The following is a 17,995-nucleotide window of genomic DNA, read 5'->3' on the forward strand; positions in this document are numbered from 1 at the left end:
AACATGAGAATTTTTACATGAAATGGCTACTTGGTTTTAAGTCTCCTTTACATAATTTCTACAGTCATACGTTCCATTATACAATATACTACACTAATGTGTTTGCAGAGTGGCAATGGTTGTTATATATTACACAGAGCATGGCATATAATGTTAGTACAAAATAAAGAACACACATACAATTTACAAACTGCACTGTTTAGCAACATCATTATGTTAATTAAGTGGTTATGAAATATAGGCATAACCGGATCACATTTTGTATTGTTTGTTAATATGCGCTGCAAGCATTATAAAAATTGTTGCATATGTAGTATATTAGTCGGTCGCTCTTCCTCACAATCATCTCATATAACGTTTGACTCTTCTGAAATCATACATTGATCCCATTGATTCTTCCCCGACATCTCTGAAATACAGCAAACAGATGATGGTCACAGATGGCACCTTTATATATGTATAGCCGTGACAACGCGTTACACATCTCTATATGATTGTGTATATCTACGCGTTATTCACTTATATGTTAGAAGTGCAAGGTTACAAGTAAACATCATTATGTATCCTTTTGTTAATTGCGTAGCAGGCATAACTATGGATATGATCTTTCCGTTGGCAGTATACATAATAATGTGCGCGCACATCTTAATTTGCGCACGCACTTCCCGATTGGGTCGACTAAGTGTTAGCGCATGCGCTAAACAATGTGTACGTTGTGCGTTCAATACATGTTGTTACTAGCATTAAGCATATAATATTTCTTTCAAATCCAATGAACGCGAAACTACATTCGTTCTAAACACGTACTTCTATAATCTTTTTAAACGGACGTGTGTGGACGGAAACAACGGGCGATCACCCAATGAGAGAATACAATACGTGCGACGTCATGTTATGGCAGCGTGAAGTGCACGCAAACACTCCTCCCACTGAATTAACATTGGGCTACCGCACTGTGAACGCCCACAAACACAGACGCGCGCACATGACACAGTGCAGTGACCGTAACAATAACAAATGGACACAGCCAATAGGCTTTGACGCGCGCACGTCGGTTGGGGGCGGGGCTTACACCCGTAATCCTTTTTAAGGACGCCTTGGCACATGACAAGTGTCCCACGTCATATGTGGCCGACCCTCTTTTGTTAGATGTTGCATGAAAAAAAAAAGAGGTGTGTGTTAAAGTTATGGTAACATGTTGCAATGATATGTTTTAAGAGATAGGAAACTAGGTATATTTATTCCGTTACCAATGTGTACTAATGTTTCTGGTTGTAGTATATTGTAATAGGAAACAATGTGTTTGTGAACGCTACATGTTATGCTGTCTGCAATGTTACGCTGTATCCACGCATTTAGCGTAAAAATGGTGAATTGAAAAAAAATTCAACTTTTAACGGTGAGTCAACGCATAACAATTATTATATTTACCATTCTTGTAGAAGTAACACTTCGTTTGGCTGCAACTGGTCGCTCCAGAAAGACAATGCATTTTCATCCATGGTTGAGGCAACCGTTGAATCCTATAGGACACACATCTCCATGAGGCGTTCATAGGAATCGCCACTGCCTTCTTCAAACAATACGTCCGGAGGTACGTACAGTTCTTGGTTTTGCCATTCTAATGTGTTTTGACCAAAAAGGTTTGGAAAAACATCATTGTAGTTATGTTCATCTTGCATCTGTGCTTCAGGAATGGAGGGTGCAGATATTGCAGCAGGTATCGATTCAGACGGAACAGTAGTAGCGGATCCATTGCTATCGGTATTAGGAATAAATATGCTACTTATCAGAAGATATGTGCCATGTTCCATGGTAATTTTAAATTGTGGTGCAATCTGCCAAAATCCATACCTTTCATGTAGGTTATCCTGGACACGTTCAAAACATTCATTTATTAATAAAGTGAATCGTACAGATGATTTAAAATTTCCAGCGCGGCACAGGTCTTGGTAATATGGATATTTACTTCTGATCAAGTCATAGATCTGCCCCACGTTGGCTTTGTGTTGTTCAGTTGATATGATGGCCTCTGCTATCATTATTTTATAAGATTTATGCGGATGGCTGTTCAATGTTGTATTCTCTGCCATTGCTGCGTCTCTGTGTGTGAAACTTGAGTTGTAGGTTTTTTCTTCTGAATGTGAAACTATTTAAATGTTATCTTTGTGGGTTTTTTGTCAAGGTCAGACTTCAAGTTCCATGTTTCACTCCTTTTTTAAACCACCAATTTGAATGTGTAGAAATAATTGGCACACATTTTTTGGTTAAGATTGCATTTTCACTGTGAAAGTTACATTGTTTTTAAGTTAATCTACATTCTCAAAACAAGTTTAGGATTTTAATTAAAAAACAATGTGGGTGAGAAATTCTACAGTGTTGGCATTATGAAAAAACTGCCTACAGTGACATATAATGAGATATACACACACACCTGCTAATGTTTTTCTCTGTCTTTTTTTCAACATTTCACTGTGTGTATCTTTCTGTCTGGTTAATTCCCTGTCTGTCTCACACAGTTTGACTATGTGTGTATATCTAGATATCTATATATATATATATATATATATATATATATATATATATAGATATATATATATATATATAGATAGATAGATAGATAGATAGATAGATAGATAGATAGATAGATAGATAGATATATATATATATATATATATATATATATATATATATATATATCTATCTCATAAACACATACATATGTATATTTTAAAATAGATATATATATATATGTCTCAGAAACCAACAATGAAATATATGTGTGTGTGTGTGTGTGTGTGTGTGTGTGTGTGTGTGTGTGTGTGTGTGTGTGTGTGTGTGTGTGTGTGTGTGTGTGTGTGTGTGTGTGTGTGTGTGTGTGTGTGTGTGTGTGTGTGTGTGTGTGTATGTTAAGGTATTTAAGGCCTTATATGTAAACAGGGATTGTTATATTGGTCAGACTTATTTAAAGGTTTAAACATTACAGGGTAAGTATGTTTGAGGGCCTATTAGAGTCAGCTGTGTCCAATTTGGAGTTAACATCAAACAAGGCCTTTTGTGAGTTTACAAGGCCTGTAGTGTTACAACATATAATATATCTATTTAATCCAGTTCTACACTGAACATATTGATGGCAGTAAGTAGGCCTTGTATGAAACCTATTTAAATGGTGATCAAGGTGAGTGAATTATGTGCTTCATAATAATAGGCCCATATTGTTAAAGGGTCAGATCATGTATATTTCACTAACATAAGGCCTGTTTTCTTTCAATACTGTGTTTTCACAAGGAAGCATCATATATATCTTTTGATAAAAAACCTCTAGACAAATTTACATGTTTAAAACATTAATATATATATATATATATATATATATATATTTTTTTTTTAGTTATACACTGTGTGTGTACATATATATATAGATACTAGATATATATTACTACACATTCACAGATATGTTATTGAAACCAGTACTCATACATGATGAAAGGCCAACATTAAGAAGCTTCAAGGAAGGTGAAGGTAAGTAATATTTGACAGTTCATCCTGCACAAAACTGAAATGTAGAATGTTAGCAGTTAAATATATATTTATTTTAACTTGCATGTGAATACTATTAACATGCAATGATTACCTAAATTACCTACCAAACACACCCAAATACAATCTTTTGCAGCTAAGTGAATGTCAGCTTCTCTAAATATTGTGTGTAATGTTGGACCATTACTGAACAAAATGATTAATACATAAATATTAATTACATTATGCATTCATTCGGACTGTGAACATTTCCAAACCTTCACGTGTACAAGGACATACTTGAATGTTTGGAAACAACAGGTCTTGATCATACATACAATATTCATTAGATAATCTCAAGTCATCAACACAAGGCCAAATACAGATTTACTTAATTAGAAAATTTATTCTTTTTTTCCTTTTGAGACCGAGTCACAGGCCTGCTTGTTGTTGGTTGGGTTTTTTTTTCCGTTTGGCTACAACTTTAAGCAAAACAGAGCCAGTTTGACTGGCCTGTGGCACTTCACGGGCAGGGCTTGTGGCCTGTGACACTTCACGGGCAGGGCTTGTGGCCTGTGACACTTCACGGGCAGGGCTTGTGGCCAGTGACACTTCACAGGCAGGGCTTGTGGCCTGTGACACTTCACGGGCAGGGCTTGTGGCCAGTGACACTTCACGGACAGGGCTTGTGGCCAGTGACACTTCATGGGCAGGGCTTGTGGCCAATGACACTTCACGGGCAGGGCTTGTGGCCAGTGACACTTCACGGGCAGGGCTTGTGGCCAGTGACACTTCACGGGCAGGGCTTGTGGCCAGTGACACTTCACGGGCAGGGCTTGTGGGCAGTGGCACTTGTGAACAAGTTGGTACACAGTGTACAACTGATGCTTGCTCCGTTTCATGTTTGTGTTTTTTAGTTTGTTTCCAAAAACTGGTCAGTAGTAACTGCTTTTGCATTTTTCTTTTTGGTGCCTCCTTTGTAAGTGTCAGCTCCAGATTTTCTACAGATGCCAGCGGTTGGATGTTGAGAGGAACATGCACAGAACTTTCAGCTACTGTACCGGTAACATCCCGACCTGGGGAATGAAGATCAGATGCATGGGGTGAAAAAGTAGCAGCATCTAAAGATCCTTCCTCTGATGGGTTAAAGTTGAAATGATGTGCTGTTGTAGTCATTCTCAAGTGATTTGCTTGGGTTAGCTGAACAACTACTGCTTCTAATGTCGTGTTTAATTTTTGTATCTGTTTAGGAACTTCAATGAAGACTCTGTGGAGATGTGACAATTGTGATATCGTTTCTTCCTGCAGTGATATCATCCTTTCGTGCACTGATATCAGATCTGAATGGCGACGATTTTCTGCTTCAACAATTTTTTCTTCAGAAGCTGCTATTGCTGCGTATGTGTTACTTGCTGGAGGAATTGCCTGTGTTACTCTTTGAATAGGAACCTCTTCATGGTCACTTGATTGCATTTCTGTGTCTTTGGCATCATCATGTTCTAAAAATAAATGAACACATGATGAAATGGCATGCAAATGTCTGCTGTTTTACTATGTAATTATACACTGTGATAAGAAGTAACACCTAACATGTTTCCATATGTTTTATGACGTCACATTAAAATGTACCTTGACTTAAGAATTATGTTTCGACTCAGTGTGAAATAAGAATGAATGAAAGGTTGTTCAAACCTCACAACTCCTACATGATACTTTACATCACAAACACAATACATGTTCTCTTAAAACACTTCATTTTCAATTACACTAAGTGATCCAATTTAAATAACATGTCAAAAACAATTAATTAACATGTCAACATAACATATATAAATGAACATATTATATGTCCTGCACCTCATACACTCATCTTCCAGGTGCGATGAGCTGCATGACCCCGGTGAAGACACTTGTTCAGTCTCAGGTGACACATGTCCTCCAGGAGCAACTATATAGAACAATAACATCAGTTGTTAATTGACATGTGTACATAATGAACATTGAGTTAGTGTATCTTGAGTATTTATGGCTATCTAACAGCATCACTTCATGAACTGAAAATATGTGTGTGGCAAACTGAACATTATTCATTTTAATAACAATAACAATTGTTTAATAACAATAACATGCCAGTGTACTTTGGACATTTTAGTTCACTAACATACAACATACAATGTTTATGCAGTAATGCGTTAGCAAAATATTATTAATATTGGACATACCCTGCATATGTTGTGCAGTAATATCACAATAATAATGTACATCACTATCATGAGATCAACGTTGACAATGCTTATCATTAAGTAGGTAATATTGGAAAAGTTATTGTTTTTGTTACAGGATATGTGTGCTACATTAATAGAAGCTGTTGCAGGCCTGAATGTGGCTGCCACTCAACAACACAACACATGCAGTGTGTCACTCACAGATGCTACTGGTGTCATAATGTGGTGTTGATATAAGTTGAACAATAGATCTGAGTGAACGAATGTGTAACTTACGGTTTGAGCTACGTGAAGGTGAAAGAAACGGCGCTAACTCTATTAGTGTACACTTGTGTTATACAGTGAATTTTAACAAAATCAATTGATTATAAAACAATGGTGATGTGCTCAAATAACGTGCAAATGATATTATAAAGTTCAAACCCCCTGCTCAAACCCAGCTGGTGGGGACTGGTTTCACTAGTCCCACAAATCGTCACTCTCCAGTTGTAATCCAGGGGGAGCATGGAGGGAAATAGAACAAAAAAGACAAGAAAAACAATCTAAGTGTAGACAGTTTTAGAATAGTGTATAAATTATGTGTTCTGTCTTGGCTCGTATGTGTTGCCTACTTACAAGATGTAAGTCAAAATCAAGCGGTTTTGACACACAATGGTCTCTGCTAGAAGGATTTCTCCACCAGGTAATGGGGTCTCCAACTCTCAGCTCAGCAGCAATGTGTATGTAAAAGAAAGGATAACCATAGTGCAGACCAGTACAATATAAAAAAAATCGACTTTATAGGGTTAAAAAATGAACACTTACAATAAAAACAAGTGATTTAAGCATGTGTCACAATTTTTGTGATCAAGGAGAGAAGAGTTTGTTAATTTCAGGCTCACCCGCCTCCTCCGATGTGACTTGGTGTGAACCACCACTCTCTGGGACTCTGTACCTCCGGCGGTGGATGCCGTCTTCCAGGCCTTTCTCCCCTCGTGGGCTCCCTCTTATGTGGGTTATTCGGCTCCCATTAACAGATGCTGGCAAGCACTGTACTTGGAGCTGGCTCTCGGGTGGATGATTCTGCCTCCCTCTCACGCCGATGCGTCACTTCCGCTCCGTCCCGATACGTCACTTCCAGTCGCGGTTGTGTGAGTATCTATTTGGAAATCTCTCCTCTCTCCTCTCAGGGTGGCTACCACTCTACGCGTTTCGCCAAAAAAGGGTGCGTGGCTTCCTCAGGAGTGTACCGCCCCTTACTCTATGGTGTCTTTATATACCCTCCATAATTGGTATTTGATCTCAAACACTTGTGTAAAAAATGGTCCGCACTGATTGCCATCTATACATCTATATGCATGGTGGAGCGCTTTCAAATAGGAATAGGATCCTATGACTATTGATGCGGTTAACCTGTTAGTGTCTGTCTAAAACCGCAATGTGGGGTGATAGGAAGAATTACTCCTTTTGCTGTTTGATATGGGTGATCCAATTACATAAAGGGTGATGAAGTGGAATCAAAATTTATCCACAATATAATTTTCAATTGATGGGAATAATGTGATAGAATGGGGGTCAGTTGGAGTGGGATAGGGTTGAAGCTGACTTATTTTATGCTATAAATGGATCCAGTATCATGTTTTAACCCAGCAGGGAATGGGTTACATGCATGAATCAATTATGAAAAAAGGGGAAAAAAGCTCCCAAAGTTTAGACTATGGGGGCCTTAAAAATGTTTATGTTGGTAAACAAATTATACCTCACATTTTTCAACGTGTGATATATGCAAAAATGTACAAAATGTACAAGAGAGCTCCATCATGTATACAAATTTTATATATTCATGGGGATTCACATTTATATTCAAGAGGGGTTGGGTGTATATTCAATGTTATTGTTAAGAGTTTATACATAGAAGTAAATAAGCTGATGGGAAATAAACAACCTTACATTCTGCAGCATAACTCATATATATTCTTTACAACTTTTATACAAATGTAATAAAATCCTTTGCTAAGTGCATAACTTGAGGGTAATAGGCTGGATGATATACAGTGACACAAATATCGATCTTATACCTAGAAAACAGATGACCAGTGCGTGCTGCGGGAGAGAAAAAAAGGAGAGAAAACAACAGGTGGAGAAAGCAAAAGAACCGGTTAGTTCAATCTGGAATTTCAAAGTCTCCTATGTTAACTGGGTTACAAGAAGGGTGCTATCTCAATTTCCATGTTAAGGCCCCTGGGGGAGAGAGTCCGCAACCTATGAATCCAGAAAGTCTCCCTTCTCACGAGTTCCATATTGCGATCTCCCCCCCGCCAGTGGCCCGCAACATGTTCTATGGGCATGTAAGTCAGACCTGTGGCGTCCCCCTGGTGCTTTTCCATGAAATGTTTGGAAAGACTGTGTGTTAAAAGAGATCTTTTAATGCTACTCAGATGTTTAATAATTCTAGTTCTTATTGGTCTCTCAGTCTTCCCCACATACTGTAATTTGCATGGGCACTCCAGGAGGTACACCACATGGTCTGACCTGCAAGTTAGACTAGATTCTATATTGAACCTTTCCCCTGTGTTGTTTGATGTAAATTCCAATTTATTATTGGATTTAAATTGACATGTCCTGCATGTCTTGCATCCATGAAAACCTTTATTAGATTGTAACCAGTTCTGAGGCTTTGCTTTTTGTTTGAGGATACTTGGAGCTAATGTAGATTTTAAGTTGCGCGCCTTTCTGAAAATGATGTTCGGATATTCTGGTAATTCACTTCCCAAAACTGGGTCATTCTTAAGTATGGCCCAGTGTTTGTGTATGATCTTCCTAATTTCCTTAGCTTCCCCGTTATAGTTTGTGAGGAACGCAAAGTCTGACTTATTCTTTGTTGTTTTATCTTTCGCTCTAGATTTCAGAAGATCTTCCCTCTCCAGTTTATCTATTTTCAGTAAGGCTTCATCTAACTTCTCCTCTTTATATTTCTTCTCTATGAATCTCTCCTTTAATTTTGTTGATTGTTGTAAAAACGTTTCTCTCTCACTGCAGTTCCTTTTAATTCTGGTGAACTGACTTGATGGAACTCCGTCCATCCACCTTGGAAGATGACAACTTGTACGCAAAATGTAATTGTTTTTATCTGTTTCCTTAAAAAATGTTTTTGTCTTTATTTGATCATTTTCTATATAAATTTCTAGGTCTAAATAATTGACCTTTTTGTCACTGTACTCACTCGTAAATTTTAGATTCAGCTCTTCGTTCTCTATGCCTATTAAAAATTCTTTCAACTTACTTTCTCCGTCCCCCCAAATTAGGTACACATCATCGATGAAACGACGCCAGAGGACCAGGCCCTCCCCAAGCTCTCCATTTGGCCAGATGTTATCTTCCTCCCATGACGCCATGAAGAGGTTGGCGTAGCTCGGGGCGAACCTGGTCCCCATCGCCGTTCCTCGTTTCTGCAAGTAATGACTTCCCTCGTACCAAAAAAAGTTGTGCTGCAAAATAAACATAATTCCATCAATAATGAAGTTAGCTTGTACCTCTGCAAGGTCAGCATCCTTCAATAAAAAACTTTTTATGGCTCTGCATCCTTTTGCGTGATCAATTGATGTGTATAACGACACAACGTCGCATGTTGCCATTATGAATTGCCTTTCCCATCTCACCTTACTTAATGTATTTAATAAATCTGTGGTGTCCTTTAAGTAAGCTTTTTGTTGTGTGACATACTTCTGAAGGAATATGTCTATGTACAGTGACAAATTGGCTGTTAGTGAGTCAATCCCCGAGACTATGGGTCTGCCTGGGGGATTGACTTCACTCTTGTGAATTTTTGGCAGTTGGTAAAATACCGGAACTTTTGATTTGTCACTGTACAGAAACCTATATTCCCCCTCATCCAGTACCTCCATGTTCTTACCCTTCTCCAATAAACACCTCAGCTCCTCTGTGAATTCATTTATTGGGTTCTTCTTCAACATAGTGTATGTTTCTTCATCCCCCAGTAGTCTTAAAGATTCCTGGTTGTACTTATCCCTGTCCATTAGGACAGTCCCTCCCCCTTTATCAGCCTGTTTTATCACTAATTCCTCATTGTCTATGATTTCTTTCAAGGCTGTTTTTTCTTGTTTTGTGAGATTTTCTTTTAATTTCTGTTTGTGTGCCGCCAGGTTCTCAAAATCTGTATTGATGATCTGGAAAAAAAGTTTCCAGATGATTCCCCTTGGCAAAATGAGGATAGAAGGAGGACTTGGGTTTTAAACCCGTGTGAATCATATTTTTTTTTTCTCCCGCAGCACGCACTGGTCATCTGTTTTCTAGGTATAAGATCGATATTTGTGTCACTGTATATCATCCAGCCTATTACCCTCAAGCTATGCACTTAGCAAAGGATTTTATTACATTTGTATAAAAGTTGTAAAGAATATATATAAGAGTTATGCTGCAGAATATAAGGTTGTTTATTTCCCATCAGCTTATTTACTTCTATGTATAAACTGTTAACAATAATATTGAATATACACCCAACCCCTCTTGAATATAAATGTGAATCCCCATGAATATAAAAAAATTGTATACATGATGGAGCTCTCTTGTACATTTTGTACATTTTTGCATATATCACACATTGAAAAATGTGAGGTATAATTTGTTTACCAACATAAACATTTTTAAGGCCCCCATAGTCTAAACTTTGGGAGCTTTTTTCCCCTTTTTTCATAATTGATTCATGCGTTGTAACCCATTCCCTGCTGGGTTAAAACATGATACTGGATCCATTTATAGCATAAAATAAGTCAGCTTCAACCCTATCCCACTCCAACTGACCCCCATTCTATCACATTATTCCCATCAATTGAAAATTATATTGTGGATAAATTTTGATTCCACTTCATCACCCTTTATGTAATTGGATCACCCATATCAAACAGCAAAAGGAGTAATTCTTCCTATCACCCCACATTGCGGTTTTAGACAGACACTAACAGGTTAACCGCATCAATAGTCATAGGATCCTATTCCTATTTGAAAGCGCTCCACCATGCATATAGATGTATAGATGGCAATCAGTGCGGACCATTTTTTACACAAGTGTTTGAGATCAAATACCAATTATGGAGGGTATATAAAGATACCATAGAGTAGGGGGCGGTACACTCCTGAGGAAGCCACGCACCCTTTTTTGGCGAAATGCGTAGAGTGGTAGCCACCCTGAGAGGAGAGAGGAGAGAGGAGAGATTTCCAAACAGATACTCACACAACCGCGACCGGAAGTGACGTATCGGGACGGAGCGGAAGTGACGCATCGGCGTGAGAGGGAGGCAGAATCATCCACCCGAGAGCCAGCTCCAAGTACAGTGCTTGCCAGCATCTGTTAATGGGAGCCGAATAACCCACATAAGAGGGAGCCCACTAGGGGAGAAAGGCCTGGAAGACGGCATCCACCGCCGGAGGTACAGAGTCCCAGAGAGTGGTGGTTCACACCAAGTCACATCGGAGGAGGCGGGTGAGCCTGAAGTTAACAAACTCTTCTCTCCTTGATCACAAAAATTGTGACATGCTTAAATCACTTGTTTTTATTGTAAGTGTTCATTTTTTAACCCTATAAAGTCGAATTTTTTTATATTGTACTGGTCTGCACTATGGTTATCCTTTCTTTTACATACACATTGCTGCTGAGCTGAGAGTTGGAGACCCCATTACCTGGTGGAGAAATCCTTCTAGCAGAGACCATTGTGTGTCAAAACCGCTTGATTTTGACTTACATCTTGTAAGTAGGCAACACATACGAGCCAAGACAGAACACATAATTTATACACTATTCTAAAACTGTCTACACTTAGATTGTTTTTCTTGTCTTTTTTGTTCTATTTCACTCCATGCTCCCCCTGGATTACAACTGGAGAGTAACTTACGGTTTGATACATAATGGTTTGGTGGGTGAATTTGTACATAGAGTTACCATTTCAAATGAGTGTGATTAACTTCTGTTTAGCTTGTCAGGTTTTAAGAACTGTAGTCCCTCCCCCAAAAACTGAAATCACCCTGACCTTTCAATTAATTCAAGCAGCAGAAAATGGTGTCAACAAAGTTGACCGTAACATGACCCTGTTATTTGGCTGTGTGCACAACCCCACCCCCTGAGTTCACGTGTATGCTGTGATGACATTAATTGCAGCTGCTTGAACACAATGGTAGATGAGCTAAATAGTAGTCTGAAGTGTGCTACCTATGAACACAATTACATAACATATGCAACGTGTGCCTCATTATGCACTCTGTATAAGAGATGAAGCAAAAAAGGACCTTTTTCTAAACAAAAGCAAATGTGTTAGTGCAAGTGATGTTTGATGGCCGTTGCATGCAATATCTTCGATGCATGATTTGAAAAGGCAGTAATGTCGTGTTTGTAGGTGTTAAATAAATTCTATATAAATTACTATTATATATATGTATGTACTGCAACAGTACATATTAATGTTTGCTCATTTGCATGTCTTAGACATGTGTGCAACCCTGTTGTTCCCCATATTCGACCAGCATAAATTGCTTCCACTGCAGCAAAGGATTGTGGGAGATGACATGCAAATGAGCACGCAGTGCCACGTTATATATTATTTAGTGATTGTAGTAGGACAACGAAATATAAATATATATTGATAGATATATATATAGAGAGAGAGAGACATATATACATATATAGATGTAGGTATGCTTCTATTGGGAAGAAAGTATAAATAGCAGCGGAAATATAGAAAATAATTGTAACCTACGACACGCCTAGTACAGTAACATTTCTCACCTGGTGGAAATTCTGACGAATAAATTCCGATATCTCTGTCACCGGCCAAACCCTCAACGACGACGGAAAGTAATTTTTCCCGAAGCTGCTCCTCCAATGGAGTTAAGATGAGACGTTGTGCTAGCGGGCCACCTCCAGTGCCAGAAACATGCAAGCGTTGTTGTTGTATTTTTCTTTTTAATTTTGCCCTAATATCGTCAAATCTCTTGCGACAATTATTCCGGTCCCTGACACGATTCCCACACGCATTCACACCAAGTAGTATTTGTTTCCACTTTTCTGTTTTGGATGCTGAACTTGTCCGCGCTTGAAATACATAAAAAATATATGACGTTAATTCTTACTAATACAACGAACCATTTCCTACAATGCTAGCTGTTCCAAGAGATACCAAACATGCTTGTTTAGGTGTAATATGTGTAGCACATGAGCATTCACTTGTAAACATAGACATGTAATGAAGCTTGCATTAATATTGTATGAAGTTTGCACAAATTGAACAACTGAGTGTTCTTGTCGTTGTAAAGCATGATTAAAATATGTGTTTACAACAAAAGTTAAATTGATAGATATTATGGACCCATATTTGCATATTATGACACCTCACATGACCTACGATAACATGTATTTGAAGAATGAATGCAAAGGTAGACTTACATACTAAATGGCCAAACAGACTGTGATAGTGCTCCAGAATCCCAGTGACAAGAGCTGTGTTTTCGTTGTCATTGAAGCGAGGATTACGTGGCTGCTCCACACGTTTCTTCCGAGCACGTTTAGGCTCAGAGCTTGGCTGGTGCTGACTGGACTCTCCTTCTTCCAATGGAAGAGACTCCAAAAGTGGCCCACCAGCAAGCACGCCACCACCAGACACCCCATCAGCAACTGAGCCACCAGCAGCACTCACACTCACATCAACAGCACTCGCACTCCCAGCAACAGCACTCGCACTCCCAGCAACAGCACTCGCACTCCCAGCAACAGCACTCGCACTCCCAGCAACATCACTCTCCTGAACCGTACGTTCACTCCAACGCGTACTAGCACGTCTAGCAGTACCACTCACACCAGCATCACTCTTCCCACGCCTTGCGGCCATACCTCTAGCACTCACAAAGAACAGAAAACAAATGTAAAGCCAATCACACTAAACACTTACACATACAAAACAAGACAAAGATGTAAACAAAACAACAAAGGACAAAGCTCTCACAATACACAACAACTCTCTCAGTCAATATGCAAATATTAAATCGCCCAGCTCTGTGCGTCTCTCTCTCTCACTCCCAACAACACAGAGAATGATTAACAGTACACGTTGCCTTTAAATAGGCCGCGCTATCCAATACATGCTTGCTTCGCCTGATTCAGCAAGAAGTTTGATTGGCGAACCTAACAGCACCCCGCCATGCACGCCGATACACCTGTGTGTGATCCGCAAATCATCGTGAGAGTGGGCGGAAATGTTTTCGACTTGATTTTCAAGGGATTCGGCACTTACTGCATACGGAGAGGGAAAATCGCCAACATCATGCCAAGTCGGTAAGCTTGGCCATTGCACTTTTTCGGCGCTTACTGCATAGGGTCCATAGTTTTCTTTGAGGCTAACATCCCAGGATCTGGCCATCAGCACATTTCACATTTAGTGATATACCCCCCCCCCTCCCCATATTAGGCCCTCTTTTAAGATCAGCACAGACCCAGGAGGGAGCCTGTCATAAACCCAATATCTTGTATTTTTAAGACAAATGGTAACCACATTAACCCTTGAAGCACCAGCTTGATTAAAAAACGTAATATCTCATGATATTATCATGAAACTGCTTTATGTGCTTCCATGAATGTCCACTCTTAACACTCAAAGGGAGGTGTATCTCTTAGTTGCTTAACTGTTCTTAGACCCGTACCCCCTCCTTTTCTGTTCGGGATACCCTTCTGTATTATCCCGGTAGTGCTAGGCCCATTAGTGACCCCAATACCTTTTGTCGGTGTGGGAATTGCCCCTTCCCTGAAGCCAGAGAGTACTGTTAATGCAGATCCGCAGCTAGAGCCGATCCACTGATGTAAACTCCCTAGGAGCCGGGCAGGGAGGGATTACATGTACATATACTATAGGGAATAAATAATTCATAAATTAATAGTAATAGTCAAGGGTGAGTACTTAAAAAATTGTCCCAAAAATGAAAAGAGTTAATAAAGAGTTGAATTTAACAGAATGCTTTATATAACGCACTAATGCTTAGTTTAGGATTTTAAGTCACTAATACTGCATGTCATGGATCAGCATATGTCTGCTGAAGAAATAGACAGGTATGCAAGGCAAGAGTCAGGACAAATGTGATGTACCATTTCCTATAAAACAGGAATATGTCCATTATTGCCTTTTAGAATGCTTAAGATTCAATATTGAAAGATAAAAGAAAAACCTCCCATGAAGTCAGGAAATGGGGACAGCTTCTCCAAGGATGAACCACATCATGAAGATTTCTGGAAAATAAGGATGAGAAGCTCACGCTGCATGGTGTAATAAAGTATCAAAATGTTTAATTATAAAAATCGGATAGACAAATGCTCACTTACAATATATAAAATAAAATAAATCGCATTGAAAAAAAACTGGATTAGGTTTACCAGGTGTTGATACCTCTTAGTAGATTTCCAGAATACCATGGGTCAGCAATAGCATACAGAAGAGAGAATTCATCTATATATATATATATATATATAAATGCTTCTTGCATAATTCCATGGGTGGCACAAACCAGCAGCAACATCCGGCTGGACAGGCCTTGAATGGTTGTAGCATGCATTCAAATGAATCAGTGCAGGAGCGCCCAGGTCAAAATCGCAAGTGAGCTGAATTGTAATGTAAAGTATTGTCCACCAATGTACCGCCGGCAATTCTAATGGAGAGAAGTATATATTTCTCTCGTACATACTAAGAATATACTTTCCTCTGTTGCTCGACTGCTAAAACTCTGACTCAGGCCCTCATTCTCTCCCGTCTCGACTACTGTAACCTCCTGCTGTCCGGCCTTCCTGCCTCTCACCTGTCTCCCCTACAATCTATCCTAAACGCTGCTGCCAGAATCACTGTACTCTTTCCTAAATCTGTCTCAGCATCTCCCCTGCTGAAATCACTCTCCTGGCTTCCTATCAAATCCCGCATCACACATGCAATTCTCCTCACTTTTAAAGCTTTACACTCTTCTCCCCCTCCTTACATCTCAGCCCTAATTTCTCGCTATGCACCATCCCGTGCATTGCGTTCTGCTCAAGAATGTCTTCTCTCTACCCCCTTTGTATCTAAAGTCCTCTCCCACCTTAAACCTTTCTCACTGACTGCCCCACACCCCTGTAATGCCCTTCCCCTCGATACCCGACTAGCACCCACTCTATCCACCTTTAAGACCCACCTTAAGACACACTTGCTTAAAGAAGCATATGAGTAGCACCGTAGATATTACTAGACACGATACATAAAGCTTGGCCCCCTGCAGAAGCACTTACCAAAATGCCCTCCTACTGTTTCTGTACGCTCCTCCTACATACCAATTAGATTGTAAGCTCCTCGGAGCAGGGACTCCTCTTCCTAAATGTTACGTTTGTCTGAAGCACTTATTCCCATGACCTGTTATTTATATTATATTATTTGTTATTTATATGATTACCACATGTATTACTACTGTGAAGCGCTTTGTAGATTAATGGCGCTATATAAATAAAGACATACAATACAATTGAGTGCACTATATAGGAAAACAAATATTATTTCCAGGGCCCTTTTTTAAACCAGAGCCTTGTGGTGTCGGAAAACTCCTTCCGGTCCATTCAAGAAGGCCTTAGTGTTGTATCTTGTCAATGCACAAATATATGTCCATTTCTGTATGTTCTCAAGTGGGGCAGGAAAGCTTAATATTTACTTAATGTACCCGTGCAAAATAGCCAGCCTTAGGCTTGCGGTGCCCAAGGCGGCACGCTGGCAGTGGGGCCCCACCTGTAAAAAAGTTAAGAGGACTTAGCTTGACGAGCTGCCCTCCTCCGACAGCGTTATGACATCACTGCGGCATGTGACGTCGGTCACCATGGCAATGTGAGGCTACAGGAGGTGGCCCGATCCGGAAAAGGTAAGACCCCTCTCACAAACGAACACAGACAGACACACACACATACACAGAGACAGACACACACAGTGACACACCTCTCTCTGCCGTCTGGGGGCCCCGCGCTCCCTCCTCTAGCTCCCCCCTTCGGTCGGGTGGAAGTTGTATTACTGCGCCGACAGGATGATAGAGAGGAGGGAGCGTGGGGTCCCCGAAGGTGCGGGCACAAGGCGACTGCCTTGCTCGCCTTGTCCTAAGGCCAGCCCTACGTCCGGTGGTTCAATCAACGTATACAAAAAGTTACCTTTATTGAGAGTGAATACATTTCACAGAACAGATGGGCTGCTGAAGGACAGACTTATCAAAGGCAAATATGCAGACATCCTGTGTACATTTATGTCGGTACGTTAATTCTGTAAAATGCTGTTTACATGGTTTGCGCTACATGAAAGAAAATAATGTTAATGATAACAGTACAAAGTTACATACTCTGACCAGCCAAACGTTTCATAAGCAAAAACAATTAACAAGTAAACTGTTCAAAGGTACAGGCTAATCAACTGATGTTGCCAAAACTAGTATCCAAATCTCATTAGCAGAAAATATGCAGATTGATATGAAGATGTAGTGTGCATTTTTACTAAACAAATGCACAATAAAAAAAATCAAGCTTATTACATAATATTTCATTAGAGTTGTTTTTATTTTTAGAAACAGGATTGCAATGACATGGAAAGACGACTGCGTGCTAGAGCTCTTCCCATATATACGCTTTTCAGCCATACACCTTTAATCACACTGGTCAAGTTTTAGAAAACACCAGGGGAAAGAAAATAGTGATTGGAAGTAGACAGCAGAGAATACAGTGCATGTGTGTGTCTTCCACTTTGACAGATACCATGTAAAGACCAGGAAGAATAATGGCACAAATAATCACCCATCGTTTAGGAAGCAGCTGAAAAGAAAAGGAGATATATTTTGATCTTCATTCCACATACTGATGTACATTTCCACTAGAAGCGTAATACATTTTTAGATATGTAGATATGCCGGCTAATTAAAAACATGGATAGACAGCAGTTGCAGAAGGCAGCAGTCATTTAATTATGTGCATTACCTTATGGGATTAACCAAGGCCCGACAGAGATTTCCATCAACAAATAAATGTGGTGTTGGGCACTCTGGTGGAAAAAGCCACAGCTTGTCCTGCCAGGCAGGTACCCAGGTGCAGGATCAGGGATGGATAATGCATATCACATTTCAAGAACCTGTGTCAGCAGTGCAGCACGCACATTTCTAACATACACCTCATTTTCTTGTTAAATTGACCCCAAAGTGCATTTTAGATTACATAAAAAGCGCAGAATTAAATA

General features: G+C 39.7%; 1 long non-coding RNA gene across 1 annotated transcript in view; it reads left to right on the forward strand.

Annotated features, from left to right (window-relative positions):
• LOC142470979 (uncharacterized) overlaps positions 1 to 9,394 on the forward strand; it is a 34,666-nt gene extending 25,272 nt beyond the window's left edge. The window contains exons 2-5 of the long non-coding RNA XR_012789358.1: positions 7,806 to 7,881; positions 8,626 to 8,664; positions 8,763 to 8,839; positions 9,029 to 9,394. This is a non-coding gene — a long non-coding RNA (uncharacterized LOC142470979). The remainder of the gene's footprint in view (positions 1 to 7,805; positions 7,882 to 8,625; positions 8,665 to 8,762; positions 8,840 to 9,028) is intronic.
• The last annotated feature ends 8,601 nt before the right edge of the window (positions 9,395 to 17,995 follow it).

This window comes from Ascaphus truei, chromosome 1 (genome assembly GCF_040206685.1).
Source record: "Ascaphus truei isolate aAscTru1 chromosome 1, aAscTru1.hap1, whole genome shotgun sequence".
NCBI classification, from domain to species: domain Eukaryota; kingdom Metazoa; phylum Chordata; class Amphibia; order Anura; family Ascaphidae; genus Ascaphus; species Ascaphus truei.